The 13,130-nt window shown below is 36.7% G+C and overlaps 1 pseudogene; it reads left to right on the forward strand.

The window, feature by feature from the left end:
• Nucleotides 1–1,681: 1,681 nt before the first annotated feature.
• On the forward strand, nt 1,682–4,264 carry LOC110566821 (large ribosomal subunit protein uL30m-like; annotated as a pseudogene).
• Nucleotides 4,265–13,130: the final 8,866 nt, after the last annotated feature.

The following is a 13,130-nucleotide window of genomic DNA, read 5'->3' on the forward strand; positions in this document are numbered from 1 at the left end:
ATGTAAGATAAACCTACACAACTCTGTACACCTAAAGAAACCAAGCAATGTGGAGGACCAGGACTGTGGGTAAGACAATCAATCCTCACTCAGAAAGATAAACAGGATGGACATTGGAAGAAGGAGAAAACAGGTAACAGGATAGGAGCCTATCACAGAGGGCCTCTGAACGACTCTACCCAGCAGTATATCAAAGCAGATGCTGAGACTCATAACCAAAGTTTGGGCAGAAGGCAGGGAATCTTATGAAAGAAGGGGGAGATGGTAAGACCTGGAGAGGACAGGAACTCCAGAAAGACAGTAACAATACCAAAATATCTGCAAATATTTTATATTTTCACTATATTGCTGTTTTCATTAACAGATAGCCCATAAAATAATACAATTTGCACACAATTTATAACTTGAATCTTTATGACTTTATTAGTCCATTTATTGTTGGTATAACATAAAGCTACCAAATAGGTCAATTTTAATCCATATGTAATTTTGTTGGTTCCCCCAACTCTTGGATGCCAAGCCCAAGTGCTACAGTTTTCTGCTGGTGTATTCTAGAGGGTGTGATTGTTGACACAAAGCAGATATATGTACATCTGTTCTGGTCTCTCTCCTTGTTCAGCCATTGGACTATGAACTGTGTTGTCCTACATATCTGCACAAAGCAGAATCTTTAGAAATCACTGTTTAAATAAAGTTTCACTCTCTTAACACATTATAATTGGGCTTGTATTTAAATATTTGAATCCCTGGGAGCCACAGTCAAGCCATATTCAGGATGTTCTGATGGTAGTTCACAATTTCCTAAGGGATGCTGCATTGGCAAAAAGCTTTCCACATGATTAAGGATAGCATAGAAAGGAATGAGGTAAAAAGGTGAAGACATAGAATCAAGAACTGATTAGAAGTAGGAGCTGTGTGCAATTCTGTCTTGCAAATATGTGGCTGAACTTTTAAATTTGTTAAAGAATATGTTCTTATCTCTCTATGGGAGCACATTATTGGTGAGGGACAAATCTCAATAAACACTTATAAAGCACATTTATAACCTCCTAACTTTCTCTAAATAGGCTTTTTTCTCTTCATGGTTTTATCACCTTCCAATGTTACCCATTGATTTGTGAGTAAATTTCCGGGATACATATGTTTGGTGAATATTCAAGATGTACAGCAGAGTGACATATCTGCTATTTCATTCATTTATTTTTGGATCCTCATTGCTATTACCTTTCAATGGATATTGAAACATATGTTTTATTTTTATAAAATAGGAAAGAAGTGAGAGACAATAAAACAAGAATAATATATACATAAAATAAATAATAAAGTATTAATTTTCATGGAAATAGAGATAATTTAATTTGAAATAGAATTGTGTATGTCTAAAATGAAGGCCATGAACAAACTGGACCTAGGACTCCTACAATAATGTACCAGATGGACAGCTTAGGCTTCATATGGGTCCCTAGTATGGGAAGTCAGGACTGCATTGGACAAGGGCTCACATCCTAGGTTTTCGATCAATTCTTCCTCTTGGGACTGCCTTGCCAGAGCACAGGGGAAGGAGACATACTAAGTGGTCATGTGACTTGATGAGCTGCGATAGACAGTAAAGAAAGCTCCCTTTTTCTGAGGAAAAGAGGAGGGATAATGGAGGGAAGGTAGGACTGGGATGAGAGGAGGGATGAAGCTACAACCCGAGTATAAGGTGAATAAAAATAAATATTTTTTTTAAAAAGTGGAAGTCGATTATAAGGACTGAAGATGAGCAGAAAATGGTAAATGAATCTTTAAAATTGTATAGTTGTGATAGTGTTCAAAGTTAATATTAGAGAGATATTTTGTAGAACCAATCCAAGTAAGAACTACTAGAAAAGTTACAAAAATCCTCTGAGAAGTCTAGCCTTTGATTTCATAACACCTACTTCATTCAGGGTTCTTTTTTTGTTTGTTTGTTTTTTAATTTTTTTATTAATTACACTTTATTCACTTTGTATCCCCCCATAAACCCTTCCCTCCTCCCCTCCTAATTCCACCATCCCTCCCCCTTCTTCACTCATGCCGTTCCCCAAGTCCACTGATAGTGGAGGTCCCTCTTTCCTTCCTTCTTATCTTAGTCTATCAGATCTCATCCAGAGTAGCTGCATTGTCATATTCTGTGGCCTGGTAAGCCTGCTCCCCGCGCAGGGAGAGGTGATCAAAGAGCAGGCCAATCATTTATGTCAGAGGCTGTCCCTCTTCCCATTACTATGGAACCCACTTGGACACTGAACTGCCATGGGCTACATCTGTGCAGGGGTTCTAGGTTATCTCCATGCATGGTACTTGGTTGGAGTATGAGTCTCTGGAAAGATCCCTGTGTTCAAATTTTCTGGTTCTGTTGGTCTCCTTGTGGAGGTCCTGTCCTCTCCATATCTTACTATTTTCCTTTTCTTTCCTAAGATTCCATGCACTCTGACCAACAGTTGGACATAAGTCTCAGCATCTGCTTTGATAGTCTGCAGGGCAGAGCCTTTCAGAGGCCCTTTGTGGCAGGTTTCTAACTTGTTTCCTGTTTTCTTCTTCTTCTGATGTCCATCCTCTTTTCTTTTCAAGATGGGGATTGAGCATTTTAGTCCCTCTTGCTTAGTTTCTTTAGATGTACAAATTTTAGTAGGTTTATCCTATATTATATGTCTATATGAGTGAGTATATACCGTGTGTGTCTTTCTGTTTCTGGGACAGCTCACTCAGGATGATCCTTTCCAGGTCCCACCATTTACCTGAAAATTTCATGCCTTTACATCTCTTCAAACCCCCTATCTTAGGTAGGAGAGAAAGGTTAGAAGGGATAAAAGATGGTGACCTTTATATATATATATATATATGTAATTATCATTTATTACAATTTATTCAATTTGTATCCTGGCTGTGGCCTCCTCCCTCATCTCCTCCAAATCCCACCCTCCCTTTCTCTTCTTCCCCCTGTGCCCCTCCTCTAGTCCACTGATAGGGAAGGTCCTTCTACCCTTCTATCTGACCTTAGCCTATCAGGTCTCATCAGGACTGGCTGCATTGTCTTTCTCTGTGGCCTGCAAAGGCTGCACCTCTCCCCTCCACTAGGGGGAGGAGATCAGAGAGCCTGCCATTCAGTTCATGCTAGAGAAAGCCCCTGTTCCCCTTACTAGGAACTCCACTTGGATACTGAGGCTATGGGTTGCACCTGAGCAGGAGATGTTGACCTTTTCAGAATTAATCCCTTGGGGCCATTCCTCTCTTCATGAGGATTCCAACAGTCCAGCAACAGCAAACAGAAAGCAGCAGCTCTCAGCAAAGGGCTAACAGGAACAGCGAGATTTAGCAGAAGCTGCACACAGTGCTCTCTAGAGCTTTTCTCTCTGGGAGAAAAAAGTGAAGCACAGAAGGGCAGCCTTCTCTCCAAGTCTCTGGGCTCCTATTTATACCTTCTTAAAGTCCACACAAGGACGGTTTTTAAGCTGATTAAACCACGCCCCCCACAGGAGACATTTCCATCTGACAAAGATCAGAAGCCCTCTCAGGAGGCTGTTTTCAGAAGTGGATAAAAAAAAAAAAAATCCACATCTCACACTTGGGGACCGAAACAAAAACGTATTCACATGACACAACTGAGTGTTTAAAGAACCCAAAACCTGAACGACAAGGGACACTCAGACTGGGGACAGTGGTCGCTGACTCCAAAGAGAAGAATTACTACACTTAGGGCTGGGGTTTTGCTCTCTGTATTTCAGAGCCCTCCAGACAGACTACATACAGATTGTGAAAAAAGGTATGGGATCTCTCGTTGGTACAGATCAAGAATCCCATATAAAGTGTTTCAGAATAGACCAGAAGATAATGAAAAATATGGAGGAGATCCCCAGAACCCTCATAAACTGCACATTGTTACAAGAATAAAAGGAAAAGACGTCCACACTGGGAGAAAGACACGATCAAGATGCTTCGACTACAGAAGGCACACAGCCCTCAGATTCCCAAGAACATCCCCTCAGTGATCGCAGAACTGAAAGTGCTTGAACACATGATTTGGATCCAGCCCCTGCGGCTCCCACAGGGGCTTCCTGCAGAAGAGAGCATGTGGAGCCCCTGCCTCAAGAGCACCACGGAGCTCGCGGTTCGCTGCCATCTGACGCCTGTGGAGCGGAAAGCAAAGCCCGGACGACACAAGCTGCAGATTAACAAAATGCTCGTACCGAGGAGACCAGTCTCATTAAAGAGTGCTAATCCAAAAATAAAAGTAAATAAATGAGAGAATTAATAATAATAATAATAATAATAATAATAATAATAATAATAAAGAACCCAAAACCTCTGCTGCAGAGAAGTTTTGAAGTAATTTGTGTGCTATATAGAATCTTCTAAGAACTAGAAAGAGAACCTTTGGAGCAACTGCTGCAGAATCCAAAAGATGTTTCCTGAGAATGAGAGCTGAGATATGGAGAATCTATGCAGAAGGCGGAAGAAATGGAGGACAGAGAGGGAAAGGTCAAAGAATGTCTTGCAATGAATTCTGAAGCTGAGTAAATATTTCTCAAGAGGATCTGGTATTGGGAATTTGCTGTGAGAGCATGGATACAACAGAATGATTGAGCAAATTGCCATTTGAAATATAGCACAGACATCTTGACTTCCGGCCCTGATCTACACTATACCAAAAGTGTCCAAGAAATTCAAGCTATTTATTATATAGAAATTAAATGAATTATTAATAAAACTAAAACTTGATTGAAATATGTTTCAAGTTTCCTTTTGTGCCTAGGAGATATGACAATCTTTTCCCACAATTAAATTTTCTTGTGTGAACTCATCCATGTGTACTGAACCAATTGCTGCTTCCTTCTAGAGATAGACTGGAGAGAGAGCCTTCTTTGAGGATACGTGTTGCTAGAGAGAAGCAGATTGTTGGTCCATCCCAGGGAGCACCAGATGATACCATTCTGCCAACTTTCTTTTCTTAACCTCAGAGTCTATCCCCTTGCTCCTGTGTCTCCACTAAACACACAGAGAAGATGGGCTACGATGCTACCCGTTGACAAGGTCACCACACCGACTTCGTGTCTGAATACCATGTTAAACACTAGGTCTGTTTCTGCGAGGCGGTTACCAACTCAGCATCTTAACATGTCACTTCATAGATATAGGAGTATTTTCAATTCTGAAACATGAAATGTTTCTCCTTTCTAAAATGTATGTTTAGCTTATTTCACAATAATATTAAGTTATTGGAGAATTCAGTTTAATATTAAGTAATATAAATGATTTTGTACTATAGGTACTTGTCGCACATATATTTAAACTCTGTACTAATGATTATTAAATTAAGGTCCATACATTTATTCACTTTTAAAGATCAGACCAAATGCTCCTCTCTTTAGTTAATTTGGAATTGCGTTATTCTTTTTTGTTATCAACTCTACTTTTGTGCTAGGAATACTAATTCTGAGAAGGAATATTTGCCATTGGGTGACACATTTCTAGTATATAAGTTCATAGTCTCTGACATGAACTGATTGGCCTGCTCTTTAATTACCTCCCCCTGAGGGGGAAGCAGCATTACCAGGCCACAGGAGAAGACAACACAGCCACTCCTGATGAGACCTGACCTAATTGACTAGGATCAGAAGGAAGGAAAAGAAGACCTCCCCTATCAGTGGACTTGGGGAGGGGCATGTGTGCACAGGGTGGAGGAAGGGACAGATTGGGACGGGAGGAGGGAAGGAACCACAGGGGGGATACAAAGTGAATAAAGTGTAATAATTAATAAAGAATTAAAAAAAGTTCATAGTCTCCTGCCTGCTTTCGCAGCTTGAAAACTGTTGTATTATACATGACTAAAATTTTAGTTGATTTATCATCACAATCTCATTTAGCCTCACAAACTTTATTTGCCTATATCTCTCTTAATTTCATATACTCTGGCGTGACTTTTGATTACTTATTCATTGTAAGATATCCCTGAGTAGGTTAGGAAACCTCAGTGAAACGTTGGTTTAAGACTAGTTTGCACAAAGTCTTTTATTATTACACATAAGTATAAAATTAATGCATAAATTGTTATATGAGAACACAGCTATTCTCCCATCTGTATTTCCAATAAAATGTATTTTAAATCCATACTTTGAAAAATCTTACATGGATTCAACTCGTTTTGTTTCCTATGAGATCCTTTGTAAAGTAAAGGGCATGAGCAAATCCTTACGAATTTGTCCTTATCGATAAATCCATGGGGTATTTTTGTAGGTTTCTGAGATGCGTTTTCTGGAATAGGATCGGCCTTGATTACACTTGGAAAGAAGTATAATACATATTTAGAAAGTGCTGACACAGTATCACAGGCTTTTATGTCTATAACCAGTCTGTTTCCAATTTTACAAGAGGTTCTAGCTGGCAGTGTTAGCATTTTCCAGAAGCTGAAATGGATCCTTTGGTTTAATAAAATTGTTTTGCTAGCAATGGGGTTTTCTATGAAATTATTGATACACTTCTATATTCTACCATACATAGCTTTGTGAAATGTGCTTATTATTTGAAAATAGAAACAAGTCTCAAAGCTAATATATAAAAAAGATGTCAATACTGATAATCTATAGCAGTGTCCTCAACTGTCCTAACACCACAATCATTTAATACAGTTCCTCAGGTAGTGGTGACCCCCAAACATAAAATTATTTAGTTGCTACCTTATAACTGTAATTTTGTTATCATTATGAATCATATTTCAAATATCTGATATTCAATATATCTGCTATGCAACCCCCACATGGGCAGAACTGGTCCTTGAAGGGCATCTTAAATACAGAAAAAAGGAATGTGACCACAAATTTTTCTTTCTTTATTTACTTAAAATATAAATATATATGGTCAGGTGTGGTGGCACAGGCATTTGCATTAGTTCAAAGGAGGTAGAAGTATACACACACACAAACACACACACAAACACACACATATTAGGTAAATTGGTCTTTGTTGAGTGTCTTTGGGGAGATTGAAGAATAAAATTACTGACTATACTGAAAAGGGAGATGGACGCGCAAAACAAAACTAACAAGGTGTTGTTTTTTTATTTTTCTTGTGGTAGCAAGTACACACTTCTCTCTTTCACTATTGAAGATGGATTCTGCACAAAAACGGTTTCTGAAAGACACCAATATAGTCTCTGGGAACGAGACCACAGCTTCTGTATTCTTTCTACTTTGGGCATTTATCAGTTCTTATCAAGGGTTTTGGAATATTCATCCTAGTCTCCGACTGTCCACTTAACAATGAAATTTTTTTTCTAAAAACTCAACTGAGGTTTTGGCTTATACAGCAGACAGTGCAACCAACATAAGAGAAACAAAAGATAGAAACAGTTGTGAGAATGTGGCATGCCAGGAGTTCTTATATGTTGTTGGTTAAACAGAGAATAAGGATATGGGGAAATTTAGATTTTTTTTTGTACCCCTAATTCCCTTAGTTGATACAAATTACATTAAACACTGATTTTCAGCAATTCATTTGTCTGTGTGAGAGAGAGATCAAGTAATAATTACCTTAGTAGAAATTTTTATATTTTAAGAAATAATTGTTTTATACATTATACCTCTTTAACTTTAAAACAAAAGCAATGAAATATTAAGAAAATTATCCAAAAATATGACACAATAAGAAAAATGAGTGTGAGTAGGTTAGCAAACACATGTATACATGAATAAAATTTAACTTAATGAATTTATTTACTTCAGCATTAGACTGTATAATGTTCTATTTAATTTTTTCTTATTTTTCTTTTATTGAAATATTTTTTTCTACAAAATCAGACTCTAAATTATTTACCGTTATTTAACCAGAGCAAAAGTTAGTCTTCTGACAGAAGTACAAAAAACCCTGAAACAAGAAAACAGCTTTGAAAGTTCAAAGAAAGCAACTTTATACTATGCAAAGTAGCTCAAGATGCCGTCTGGAAGCATATAATTAGTCAGTACACGTTTGTTTTGATAGAGTAATGATGGTTTCAACTTGCTGGAATACTTGAATGCAGTGCTCAGTGAGAAAGCCATATAATTCTGTTGCAACATGCACACCATTCTCCTCAGTAATGATATTTGAATTAAAACCTCATGAGAAAGTCAGTCTGTTTTTTTTTTTTTTTTTTTTTTTTTTTTTTTTTTTTTTTTTTTTTTTTTACTTTTTCCCCCAAATCTAAGCTTCCCCGGAATTGCAAATTATTACCTTTCTCAACATAACTATGATGGTCGCTTTCAATTTCTGCTGTGAAACAGCAGTTTCCAAAGCCAAATTGATGCTTAAGAACATTGTGGAAACCTACCACAGGTCAGGCAGAAAATGGTATAGCTTTGATTCACAGGAAGTTATAAAGCAGTTACAATGATTCGTTAGAACGTTCAAAATTTATGTAAATATTTCTGCTATTGGTGCGTATTGATCTATCACCAACTTGATAGACAGAAATGCTGCTCCACTCTTTTGTTCCCTTCCCGTCCTGTAGACTGGAAACTTATAAGCACATTCAGTGGAACAAGACTAGCTTGTCCTTCTTCAGAAAACACATCTTCATAGCACCTGTAATTAATCTTATCGTTATACATGATTTTACTATAGATCCAATAAGTAACTTATCCATTTCAACATTTGGAGAGATGTGGCATATCTCTGATGTCTTGACTACTTTCTATAGCATAGTTTAATCACAATCAGTAATTTTAACATATTGAATGCATGAATCCATGCATGCAAAGTATCTCCTGAGGTTTTCTAGCCCAAGTAACACTTAGCCTGACTTGAAGCTGTGTGTTTTGAGTTTGACCAGTAACAATCTGAAAAATAAAAAAGTTTTCTTTCTTGCAGCAGTAGAGGATTGTGGCAGGCTAAATAACAGTAGTTTATTTAAAGAGAATATGAGTACTTTAACGTTAACTAAAGTTAGAAAACTAGAACAAATAAGTAGAATATTCCTGAGATAGAGAGAAGCAGATCTAGAACCTGCTAATGGAAAGTCCCTGTAGTCAGAGGGGTGGTCAAGGTGTTTCTGTAGGGATGACGCTGAGGACCCAATGTGCCCAACCTGCGTTTTGCTTTCTGTATACATTTAGAGAGTGACTGAGCCTGAATTCTCAGCTGACTGTGAGCAACAGTGAGAGAAGTAAAAACAAACAAACAAACAAACAAATACCAGCTAAAAGTGTAACATCTTTCCGTCTGAAAATGTTACTCTCCAAATTAGAACACTATTTCTAAGAGAGAAAAAAAAAAAGGATATCTGAATCAATCAAAACATTTTATGGAAAAATGACAGAGATTTTGAAAAAGCTGGTAATTAGCAAAGAAAAACCCTGCAAGTTCTACACCTGTGGCGTTCCTCACATCATAAGATGCATACAATCAAATTTAAAATGTAAGAAAAACCTAAGTGCATGTTTGAAAATGCTTAGAATTTTTAAACAAAATGATTTATTTTAATGAGATTAGTAGACACTCAGAGAAGCAACAGATTATGTAAAATTCCTATCACTAGTATATTGGCAAGGTTGGGACAAGGATTTCTGGTATTCAGAATATAAACATGTCTTTCTGTTATAACATTAAAATATACTGCTTACAACAAATAAAAGTACATGACTGGATATCTGTATGCACACGTGTGTGTGTATCTCTGTTTGAAATACTAGAAAATGTTTTCATTATAGTCCCTAGCTTTTGGAAAATACAGATAATATCAGAATATTGACAATATAATGAAAACAATACACGGTGAATTATATTGACGTAATTATATGTCTTCCTTAACAACTTTATAAAATAAATGGAGTGTACATCTTTCTTTTAATACCTTTTTACCCTCAAAGAAAGAGAAAGTATGAGTTCTAGATATTTTTATTCTATTCTTGGCTTACCATTAGAATGTAAACTAAATCCATGGAGTAATTATATTATAATCTTGATAAATAAATAAATAAATAAATAAATACTTTTAAAACAATGGAAATGCTAATTTTCATTTGCCTTTAGAGTGGTTAGAGGTTCACATTTTCCACATTTGACCTACACTTGCTATGTTTTGTTATTATGTTAACAGCCATTTGCTTAGAGGTGAGGTGGAATCTAAGAGTGCTTTTGCTTTGCCATTTCCCTGACAACTAATGATGGTGAGACCTTTTTTCACATACCTGTTGGCTGTTAGTATGCCTTCTTTTAAGAAAAGTCTATTTGAATCTCTTGCCCATTTTCTGACATTTTCCTTTATTTTCTAATACTCTGATAAAAATAAAAGCCCTGTGCTTCCAGCATCAGTGGCTTTTTACCAAACAAGAATTTCCACTGAGAAAAGTTATGGTTATTACCTTAAACGAGATGTGTTATTTTATTTTCCTTACAATGGAAGGCCTCCACAAGTCCAAAGTCACATGCAATTATATACTACAGAGCGGAATAATAGAACACTGCACTAGGATAAATTTTGTGCCCACTTAATTGAAACACTTGCCAAGAAGCTGGTGAGAGCAATGTATTTCAATCACTCTAAACAATGGATAAATGAGACACATTCCTTCTAAATGGCACATTTTAGCTGTCTGAAAGCCTATTTACACTTGTGCGTGGTAGCATAACTTTGCCACTCTGTTTCCCACAATTGGCCCATTTCAAGCTGTGCCTTCAAGTTGTTTATTCCAAAGAGCTTTCTTAATACTAAAAAAATAAAATAAAATATGTTTGTTAGATGAAGTTTGCGTGATCCTCCCTAAGTACATATATGCATTTTTGTATTTTGTCTGTATTTCTGTTTATATTTATGAAATAAAACAAGTAAAATTTCATAGTAATTATTTTGTAATATGTTCACCTAAATTGATTTGTATTTGCTTATTTTTATTTATGGGTATGTACATACGTGTTTTTATGAGCATGTAAACATATGTGTATGTGTATATGGGTTACACATGAATCTGTATACGTATTTATTCATTGGACAGAAGACAACCTTGAAGTTATTACTTGTTTGGAGTTATCTATCTTATTATATCACAAATGTGTCTTCCTGATGCTGGAGCTTATCCATTAGGATGGGTTGGCTGGCCACAGAATTTCAGGGATCCATCTTTGTCCATTTTACCAACACTAAGATACAAGTGCACATTTCACACTCAGTGTTGAGGAGATTGGAACAACTCATGCTTGTGTGATAATCACTGAACTATTTTGCCAATTCCATAAGTTTGTTTTGTAAAAGAAAAACATAAATATAATGATTAGTATATTTGAGAATTAAAAGAACAAGGATATAGCTTAGTCTTCATGTGGGTTCCCTAGTAAGGGGAGAAGAGACAGCCTCTGATATTAACTCAGTTGTCTTTTCTGTGATCATTTCTACCTGGTGGAGTGACCCAGCCAGGCCACAGAGAAAGAGGATCTAAGCAGTCCTGATGAGACCTGATAGGCTAGGGTCAGACAGTAGAGGATGAGGACCTCTCCTATCAGTGAACTAAAGGGGAGGGATATGGGAGGAAAAGAGTGGGAGGGTGGGCCTGGGAGGAGACGAGAGAGGGGGCTACAACCAGGATACAAAGTGAATAAATTGTAAAAACAATAATAATAAAGGAAAAAGACAGGGAATTAAAAGAACAAATCACTTAAATTTGTTTTGATATCAAAATTCTTAAGTATCTTTTAAATTTTGCACAAAAAAAATCTTATAAGGGACAAAAATTGTTAGAAGGTTCACTAGAGTATCAACGAATCTTCCTCAAAATAGGCAACGCAATTGGAGAAAAAAAATAAGCAGTCTATAGGGGAAAGGCTTGATTTTTCTGATCTTTACAGGAATAACCTATTATTCACTTGCTTATTTGAAGTCTCTGTGCTATCTTTTATGACAACAATGCTTTCTGTATGTTTGGGGGGAATTAATGCTCTAACAATTTTTCTTCATATTTTCATATTCTAACTACAGATTAATGATATTAAACTTGATACATTTGATAGAACTCAAAATTTACCAGAGGGATTACCGTACTTGTTTCTTTACTTACCTTTTGACTTAAGATACTTAAATATTGTCCAGCCGCATTTGTGCATAGCATGGGCATTATTTTAGTAGAATGCAGAGCATACACCGAAAACACAGGACCTATAGACAAATGTATAACTTAAACAGTGCGCTATCTTCAAGGCATTCTTTAATGATACAAGAAAGACAGTTTTTGCCTCTGTGGAGCTTAAGGTCTAGTCTAGCTAATGTCGAGGGAAACAATATTTTGTTTCTTGTGACAGGACGTTCAGGTAGAAAAAAAAACATATCAGAAAATAAGAGAAACAGGATGGTGTTGCTATATGCTACATTATCCATACTGCTGACATGAACATCCAGAAAATTGGTGCACTCAGAAGACAGTGAATGACAGAGTATCAGAGTGCTAAGAATTTAGGGACAGATGAATTGAAGTATGCCAGAGCACTTTGCAGACCAGGCTGGCTTCTGTCCCATAGAGATCTGCTTGTTTTGGCCTCCCAAGTGCTGGCCTTAAACAAATGTACTACCACCGCCTCATGTTGTATCTTCTAAAGGTTATTTTTATACAGTTGGAATGAGAGAGGACATAACAGACTTAACATCATCCATCTCAGGTATGAAGTACTGGCCTCATGTAATTTAAAAATGGAAGCTTACATGAAAAGAAAATTAACATTTCACAAATTAAGCACTTTGAGATGTGGAGAAAACTTATATCACCAAAGTAAGCAGGAAAGGTCAAAAAATGACTTGTAAAAGAAGGATTCAGGGAATTATAAAAGGAACAACACACTACAGCTGGCATCTGTTTTGCTTCTGAGTTTGGAAAATAAATGCCCATTCAACAATGAATAAGGAGAATGCAGCAAGAAAAGTAACTAGAACATATTTCAGTAGTAGGGATGTGGCCAAATGAAATAAAGAAGATCAACCTTTTTTTTTTTTTTTGAATTTGATTCTTCTCTCATACAGTATATCACAACTGCCTTTTTTCCATCCCTCCATTTCTCTAAGCTCCCCCGAGCTTCCCTTTCTCCCATATTTACTCCCCCTGCATTTCTGGTCAAAAAGAAGCATGCCTCTGATTGGCAGCAACCGAACAGGTCAA

This window comes from Meriones unguiculatus, chromosome 12, assembly GCF_030254825.1.
Source record: "Meriones unguiculatus strain TT.TT164.6M chromosome 12, Bangor_MerUng_6.1, whole genome shotgun sequence".
Classification (NCBI taxonomy): Eukaryota; Metazoa; Chordata; class Mammalia; order Rodentia; family Muridae; genus Meriones; species Meriones unguiculatus.